Here is a 9,843-nt window from a genome sequence, read left to right as displayed (position 1 = left end):
CTGAACAAACCTGGTGCCCTATGGTGGCCAGCAAAGAAGTGTGACCCTTGCCTGGCCTCTCTTCTCCCCTGCCCTGCTCCTACACCACACACATGACATCTGGACTCTTGTGGATGCTGCCCTAACCTAGTAAAAGACTGCCCAGCTCTTCTGCTGAGTAATTTATCCTGCTGTCACCCTGCTCCCAGCCTGGAAATTAATCAATAGGAATGGACAGCATGGCACGTGCATGGACAAGAACAAGACTCTTGTATCTTGGAATCTGTGAGTCATTAGGTTGAGCAGCTGCGCAAGGAACCACTGCTCAGTTAGTAACAATATGACAAGACTCAAAGAGTAAGGACTCACCTCCTCTGTTGAAAAAGACACTTCCTGCTGACTTCAGCTAATTCTTACTAATTTCATGAAATTACAAAGTGCATAAAGATATTCTGCAGGAAAGTTTAAACCCTGTGTTATTAGGTTTGTAGCAGGGAACCTGACTAGCAGACATCGAAGAAAGAAGGAGGACTGCATTGTGTTTGACTACAAATATGTAGTAAAAATTGTCTTCTGCAAATACATTACAGCTGAGCAAACCAAACAAAATCAGAAGTGAAAAATTACCATGTCTATAATACAGGTCATCAGCAATATCAGAACTCTGATACAGGTCTATAACACAGGTCATCAGCAATATCAGAACTCAAATCCAGGTCCCTTGATCACTGTCCTGAATCACTGTCATGTAGATCTCTCTTGTTTTCTCAGTGCCTTGAACCTAGTAAGAGTTCCACTATCTTATATTGTAGAGTCTTTAAATGTTACTGGTCAAGAGTCAACTCCATCAAGCTGAGTAAAAAACCCATTCAAATTAGCTTAAAATGCATACTAGACCTTGGGCTTAAGAAAAAGTTGGTTTCAATGACCATTTTGCTTCCAACTATATAGTGTTTTCTCATAAATATCGATTGCTAGAAATACCTGTGGGATTTGCCATTTAATGGTTTCATAACAGATTTGAAGGCAGGACTGAATGGACGATAGTTGTCTTCTGCTGAGTTAAAACTGTGGACAATATTCATGCTTCAACAGAGTGAGACTGCAAGGCAGTTCATCTCTCAGCCCTGTCTAAATAGCACACACAGTAGTTAGTATCAACTTAGGTGCACTACTTGGATGTTCATTGACCTGTGCTAGAGCAGACTGTACTCTACTGAAGCCTTTTGAACTCTTGCTTGTCTCTGTGGTTTGCAGACCACACAAATTTCCCAAAATAAGGAGAACCTCCAACGCATTTCAATTTACAAAACATGTGCGACACATATGAGAAATATATCCCAGAGGAATGGGAAATTATAGTTTGCACATATGTGGATAAGAGTCAACTGGTGTTGAAGGCAATTAAATTTTGTCACTAATTATTTTCAACCAACAGTGTGCATTAATTAATCCACACAGTGCTCCTGTGAAAGAAATGCAGAAAGCTCTGAGACTGAGGGTTTGTTGATGGATGAAAATTGATGTATAACAGGATAGGGAGACATTTTTAAATGGATAGCTGCTTCAGATTGCCTCTATGAGTGAACATTCCTATTCTGGAGCAAGTTTTAGCTTGCTTAGTCCAAATGCAAAGCAGCTTAAACTCATTTAGAAAGAGAGATGAAAAAAATCACCCTTCTATTCAAGCTAAAACCAACCAAACTCCCAAACCAGTTGCTCATTAAATCTATAGACAAGCCACAAATCCTATTATTTTATGTCCTGGAGTCCTTCCATTGTTGCACATTTTTTACATCTGGCAAGTGTGTTGGTATAACTCTGATGATGCCCCTGTGAAAGTATATAGTAGAGCTTGGGATATTCTGAAGGGGCACAAGGGTGGCTGCAAGTATGGCTCAAGCAAAGCAGGCCATCTTTCTTTGGCTCAGGATGGCTTGTGTGTGTGGGGAGAGGAGGTTTATAAAATCATAACTAGGACGGAGAAGATGAATAAAGAACAATTGTTCATTATTGCTTGCCATATAAACAAAATAATTTATCTAATGACAGGTTTAAAAACAGTTGAAACCAAAGGGAACAATTTTCCATACAACAAGATATTGAGCTGTGTGACTCACTTCTAAATTAAGCTTGAATGTGAAAAATATTAGCAGGTTGAAAATGGCATTAGGCAAGTCAATTGGAGAAAGGTCCATCGAGGATAACTAAACAATGGCCCTAATGTGATATCAAGAGGAGGAAATGCCTGCAGCACTGATCACTAGAAGAAAGGAAAGAGGAATGGATCATTGTTGTGTTTTTTAAGCTCTTTCCCCTGAGCAGTTGGTGCTGGCCATTGTCCGAGACAGGCTAATGGGATGCTCAACCAGCATGGGATTGCTTAAACTGGTGTTTTTATGAATTTCCAGCGACATCTGGGCTTAAATGAGTTTCAACACTACATTTGAAAGAAGTAATGGTAATATATTACACAGAGAGTGCAGGGCAGCAGAGCTGGGCTTGCATCTTGTTTTGAATCCAATCCTTTTGTGTTTTCTCCTTTTAGTAGCAATTACGATTACTCAGTCTATGTCTTTCCTATCTAAGGACCTCTGCAGCTGTATAGGAAGGATGGCAAGCACTATCACTATGAAATAAGAAGAAACTATAAATAAGTAAATTCCTTCCATGCCCTATATTTATCAGACTCAAAAAAACCCCAAAACCTCTTGATATAATAACCCAGATGAGTGAAAGATTTCTTTATGAGGATCTTGACATTTTGGTCACATCAGATTAATTGAATGCTATGGTCATCGTTCCAGAGGCTGTATATTGAGAATGAATTTGCTTTGTAACTATCTGGCTCTAAAACTTGATTGAAAGACACAATGAAGTCTTTATGGCCTTTCTGGACTCTGACAATTTTCCAGTTACCAAAAACTATTGACAAGAAACCCCTCTTGCTTTTCTGTTTATTTCCACATTTCACTGTCCATGTTCTACATGTCCTTGTTTTGCGCTTTAAGGATTAAAACTCTCTCCAACCTATTTTTCCATCCCAGTGCTACTAGTGTAGATTTTAAAAAGAGGTTTTCAGTTAAGGTTTCTTTTTTGCCTAATTTTGACCTCACAAAGAAAACCAAAAAACAAACAGAAAACCAAAACTAAAACTGGATGAGATAAAAAGTTCAGTTTGACCTTTTTGTGGTATTAATGAGAGAAAAGCCAATGAAAAATAGATTGCAGTGAAAAATAGAAAAAGAATTCAGAAGAGAGAACATGTAATGAGGACATGAACCCTATGATCTCCCACACATGCTGAGCTAGTTTCTGTGGAAGTGTAGACAGTCTGCCATCTCTACTCCAGGACGCAAAGTTCAACCTACCAGAAAACCCTACAACCAACCAACTGAAAAAGGAAAACCAACAAACCAACAAAAAACTCCAATCAATATGGCCATGGGGAAATCATAATTTGAAATTACAAGAAAATGTAATTCATGGTAATCATGTCAATAAGAAGGGTGATAAGGAGTGAAGTGGACCACACTTTTTGCCAAACCCCAAGATTTTTTAAAAATCTAGCTTTATATAAAGTAACCACCTGGTGGATAGTTTCTATATCTATTCTGACATTCAGAACAAATTTAGAAAAACAACAATATGAAATTGTGGATATATATACTCACCAAATGGACTTCTCAATTAAGAAAGATTGTAAGAACAAAAATACAGTGCACAGAATTATAAGCTCTCAGGTAACATTTTTAAAATTACATTCTAGAAGTGCTATGTCATTTAGAATTAATGTTATGCATATTATAGGTCTTCCAGAATTCAAATTTTTTAGAAATGAAAATGCAGATGCCATTGAACCAGTCTGCATAAAGCACCTGTATTGAAATCCAAAGACATTTAACAAAGGGACAGTATTAATGAGTGGTTTCTAGTATAGTCTGCCAATCACCTGGGGAGTTTTCATCAACAAAAATGATCTTAGAATTGTACTGTAGTAGATCTTGTTTAAGAAAGCAAAATTTGTTTATTCACTAATAATAGGCAAGGAAAAAAAAGACTCTACAAAAATACAGTGAGGGCATAAATTTCATGAATTACATACCTAAGTGGCATGCATTTGTTGGAAATGTGCCAAAAAAAGAAGATGCAAAAAAAGCTGAGGAATTCCATATTGCACTGAAATAGTAATCTTGTGATGCTATTCACAAGTTCACATACTATATGGGCAACTTATAAATGTCTTCTAAAAATAAGAAAAAAGCTTTTTAAAAAAATTCTGTGGATAGTAGAGCCAAATGAATACTTTCCCCATGCCCACCTCACCCCAAAAGTGCTCAAAGCTTGTTAAAAATACCAAGAGAATTACAACAACAAAAGTAGAAGAGGTAGAAGCAAGGGTTCTTGGTTTTTTTCCAGAAAGACAGGCATACATAATCATATTTCCCACTCCCAAGTATTTGTGGGGCTATAGAAACATTTCAGTCCAAGATGGACATAGGCTAAACGTCTCCAAGATAATCATAAATCCACAAGCTTTATTAAACTAGAGTTATGATAAGCAATGCTTGCTTTCCCATGGTAGAAATATGGAAAAAACTGTTCTAGATTCCCATTCCAGGTCTGCCATTTAATGCTTACATGGCTGCAGAGCAGCCAGGGAATATAATGAGACAATATTACTGCACATAACTTCTTTCTCCCCACTGATTTGAGGATGTTGCCTAGGTTCTGGTAAAAAACGGCCATTTGCTTCCTTCCTCTGCTTGAGATGAGATGAACATGTATTTTTAAACTTCATGAGAGGGCTCAGACCACAGGTGTACACAGCACAGTTATCTGAATTTTTGGACTATACTCCATCCAAAGTAGGATGTGCAACACAGAACCTGACAGTCCTGCTTCACAGGGGAGCAGGCAAAACTGAGGTCTCACTTGCTCAGTGCTGATGGGGCAGTTCCAGTAGGCAGGACCCAGGAATCCCAGCCTGAGAAGGACTCTCATCCCTTGAACATTAGGAGAGGATGGCATCTCTGAGGAGAATTGCTTCAGTCAGAGAGGAAACATAAACTCGCATCCCAGGACAGCGTTCCAACGGATGAGCTGTAAGATAAACAGGAAATCCTTCTAAAAGACTTTTCAAAGTCACACTTTCTATCCCTGCCCTATTTTCCTCGTCTCTCTTCTACCGCTTCCAAAACTGAAATGTTCCAAGAGCTAAGAACTCATTCTATGTTGAACACAGCAACTTTAGTTCATCATTCCCTTGCAGTCTGTACCCCACGGTGCAATCCAAGATGGCTCTGCTGGGGTTTTTGTGTCTTCTCGACACAATGAACACATTTACATACAAAGCTATATGAATAACAGTGGTCTGAAAAATGCGCTATTTCTGCTAGAGATGTAAAAATCTTTTTTCCCCACATTGTGTCTTCAGTCAATGATGAAATATAGAGAAGGCAGAAAAAAAAAATCATTAATTTGCCTCTCTGACTGCTTTACATATCCCCTCATATCTCAGTGGGATTTCTGGAAATAATGCAAAGCCTCTCCAGTGCTTGACGTGCAGTACCTCCAAATACGACAGAAAAGCTCTACAGGCAATAAGCAGGAAAATTTGCATAAAAATGGAAACTAATTTCTCTTTCTATGCAGAGAATATTCTGTGTCTGGCAAGCAGTATGAGCCTGAATTTGCATACCTTTCTATGCAAACAGTAATACAGGCACTGTCACATCCATTCTGCTGCTACTATGATAAAAGCAAACAGCATTTAGCTCAACTGTTACATATTGTTCAGTGAACAGGTTGTTTCAGGACATAACAAAAGACCTTTTGCAAATGTTTCTAAGGATAAACATGTGCAAATTTTTATAAGAAAAAACCTTTTTTTTTCCAACATATTTTTCCATTTGCTCATCAGCTTCTTGATTTTTTTTCCTGTGGAATAACAAAACAAAGCCATGCTATGTTCTCAGCAGGGCTATTTTCATAGTAGAAGAAGTTTCAGAGTTGTGACTTGGTACTCTTCCATCATTAAAAACATAAAAATAAAAAACTGATTCCTTGTCCTTCCTTCAAGGAAGGAACTGGAAGACACAATTTCCAGTGGTATTCCTGGTATCTCTGTAAGCAAAAAACAACAATAGCAAAAGTTTAGCATACATAATAGAGGAAGGAAGAGACAATGAAAGCAATGTTTGTGTTTATTTTCTCCAGTGTATGCACTCAACTATCACTGACTTCAATGCAAATGCCATTTTCCGCAACATCTAAAGAATGAGACTGATGCTATAGGAGCCATACCCTAAAGTAGGAAGCACAGTATAAAATTAGCCAGGCAAACAATCAGCAGTCTGCTCTGAAGCTACCACTGCCTGGGGTGGCAATGTACAGACTTCTTTTGCCAAATCTGCCTTATTAGGAGTTTTCCCATATACTCTTCTGTTCTCATTTTGCTTTTAAATAAATAGAATCCTAATAGAAAAGCAATAGGTCCCCTAGCTATAGTAAACACAAGTGGACAAAACAGAGTAAAAGTTAATTTCTTATGATCTTACATTCAAAGAAGATAAAAAGCTCATGCTGGGACTTGGTGTGGCCTTTTGGAACACAACTTGCTTTCCCAGCTTACTTGTCTGACCTCTGTACTGAATGACAAAAACTATCAATACAATGTTCAGAAATGATGTCACCCCTTTGGTATGAAGGGTGAGGGATGGCTCATTTGGGATATTTGTTTTAATGATATCACAGTCACACGTTGTGTGATTTCAATCAAATAGATGCTTTTGAGCTTAAAAAAAACTATTGATCTATCTATCAAAATATTTTTTTGTTCTTGGTACTCTAGTATGCTCACTAGCACTGTTACAATTTAAATTACTTCACAGCTGATGCAGTAAGCATATTCAAAGATATAAACAGCTAGCTTTATTTAAAAAGTGAAACAAATAAAACTATCACTCTCAAACAGCAACAAAGAATTAAAAATCAGTTCCCAGTAACTGCAATGGAATATCACAAGTGGCATCTGCAAATTCTCTGTGACTCTAAATCATCTGTCAGATCACCTGAACCAGATCTGTCAAGATTCATTTGCTTCACAAAAACTGCACCTCCAAAAAATAATTACCCATTTTATACCTGTGACCATAATAATAGAAAAAGGTGATACAAACATGATTAGCTGAGTTGGTGGGAGCATAGTGCTAATAACACCAAGGTTTTTGGTTCAATCCCCATATAGACCATTCACTTGGGACTCTATGATCTTTGTGGGTCCCTTCCAATTCAGAAAATTCTGTCATTGTAGAATGTGTCTGTGATGCCTTAAAAATTAATTTTGGCATAATCTGTAGCTTGCATGTGCTGAATTGAACAGTATCAGTGCAAATTTCATTTTCCATAGCCCTTTATTTTACATCAGCTTTACAAGTTGATGGTAATGCTGTAGGAACTCAATATTATGTATAATAAATAAGAGCTAGACGTGACAGTAAATCGGAATAAATACAATAACTTGAAGTATATTAGTCTAAATTATAATATTTAAATTAATTTTTTTTTCATTTTTATATCAAGTTTTCATTATACTTACCTGGTTTATCACCTCTATTTTCAAATTCACAAAGAACTAAAATTATCATGAAAGATGTTGCTAGAAGTATATCAAAGATACCAGTAGTCCCCAAATTTTGCCAGCTTCCTTGCTTTACTCTCAATACCAGCCATCAATGTTTCAAATGAGGAGCATAAATTAGTTCAGGACTATCCTTGTTCTGAAAAACAGTAAAGAAAAAGATCAACACATATCACTAGTACTTGTTGAATCAGCACACAAAGAAATAAGAACTTAGGCTACTCCCCCATCATGATGTCAAAAGAGTTTTCTTTTGTATGCAGTCTCTTAATGAAGGAAACTAGAGGAATATCTGCCATGGATGATACCTGGCATAGTTTTATAACAAAAGGACTGTTCTAGGAGTGTATTTATTCAGCATTTACCCTACACCCAGTTGGTATAAGTATGTGAGGTCACACTTCCATTTTGGTTCTCCTTAGTGTGCTCACTGAGCTCTATGGGCTTAGATGACATAAAGTTCTGAAGGTAAAAGTTATCTGAATCATATATACTTCTGCTGTATTTACTGTGACCTGTTAGCATTGCACTGATGCCTGCAGTATCCTGCCAAGTATTAGTCTGCATGTAAAAGGTTTACTGAGAAATATTTTTTCATAATGCTTGCATTTAACTGTAACTGCCATTTGGTTCAAAAAACTGCACCCTGATAAGAGCAGTTCTTAATTTAAACCAACTGCTCTCTACATGTGTGAAAAAGACTTGTCACTATGGTAGCAAAACACCTGGGATAAACTCCTAGGCCATTGAAAAAGCTAGTTTTGCCAGTAACTTCAGGAGATCAGCATTCAGTCCTCTGCTTAACAGAACAGCAGATAATGAAGCTTTTGTTAAGTGTTCTGGCCTACCTCTGCTCTTTGGCGGATGTTTTCCTTGGTAAATTTGCCACCTGTATCAGAAAAAAAACAACATATTCTTACCAAATAAAAGACAAGACCCTATATCTTTACAACACATGTTTCCTTTAATAGAAGATAATGTGTTTACAGTCTCTGTGCTTCCTCATCTTGCTTGGACTTCATCACCTTGGCTTATCTCCCATGCAACTTGTGTTTGCACGTTCTGTAGTTTACACTGGAAACAGTGTAGTCAAAGAATATTCTTCACAACACAGGCAGAATTTCATATGTGTTCTGTATTGATGTCTTTTCCTGCAACCAGAAACAAGGACTTTTGGCACTCCGTTGGTATAAAACTACAGCATCCCACTTTTGAAAAACAGTTCAGTCACTTTTCTGAATGGGTTCCACACAAACGAGAGAGCGTGTTTCTGATGTAAAACCCAGATGCACAAGCCATCCCTCACTGATGAGAATCCAACACTGGCCAAAGTCTAGTCCTTAGGGAGCAGAACAATGCTGTGTAAAACATGGACAAATAATACAGGATTACAGTAACAGTATTAATGGCAGAACACTACTTGTTTCTTATGCCAGACAGACACAGAAAACACTTGTAAAGGCTTAGGAGATCCCCAAACATTCAGCCTAAAATCTGAGCAGCTATTAACAGTTTGGACTTAATTCTGCTGTTGGTAAGCACATTGTTTCTAAGTCTGAAATCATTAGAGGAGTGTTCTTAGCAAAGCAGATGCAAAGAAGAAGCACCTTTTCCCATTGCATACCTGCTCTCTGCATCAAGAGCTCCTATGCCCTCTCTAGATGACAATTCCAGAAAGATGGACAATACAGCTAGGTTGCTGTTTCTCACACATCATCAAAACTTCAACCCCGCCTCATGGATGTCAGAGATAAAACTCCCATTAAGCCAGGAAGGGATCAAATTTCTCAAATTCAGCAAGTCACTCCTAGGAAAACCCACTACAGGTGGAACTAGTCAGGCTGTTGTTGAGGAGGTGAGTTAAGGCAGTCAGGACACATGGTTAGGTGACCTAAGTGGACAATTTGAAGGTTATTAGCTTCCCAGGTGTCCCCCCGTGGGCATATTGTCCTGAAAAACAGGCCTTTCAAGGTATGAAAGACCCTGACAGCTTTGGCTGTCTGTCTCAGGCTTAATAGAGGATCAATAGTTTAAGCACAATGTTCACAGCAATATTATTAATAATTATGAAATAGGTGCTCAAGGTTAATAAGCACACACAGCTATCTCACCCCATATGCAAGTGAGTAATGGTTATTTCCACCTTTTGGCATTTTATAAGCAAATGGCTCTCATAACAGCTGTCCCCTGAATTACTACTACTTCCATCACTACCAGGACAA

This window comes from Fringilla coelebs, assembly GCF_963513975.1.
Source record: "Fringilla coelebs genome assembly, chromosome: 3".
Classification (NCBI taxonomy): domain Eukaryota; kingdom Metazoa; phylum Chordata; class Aves; order Passeriformes; family Fringillidae; genus Fringilla; species Fringilla coelebs.
Note: the sequence above shows the minus strand (reverse complement) of the source record.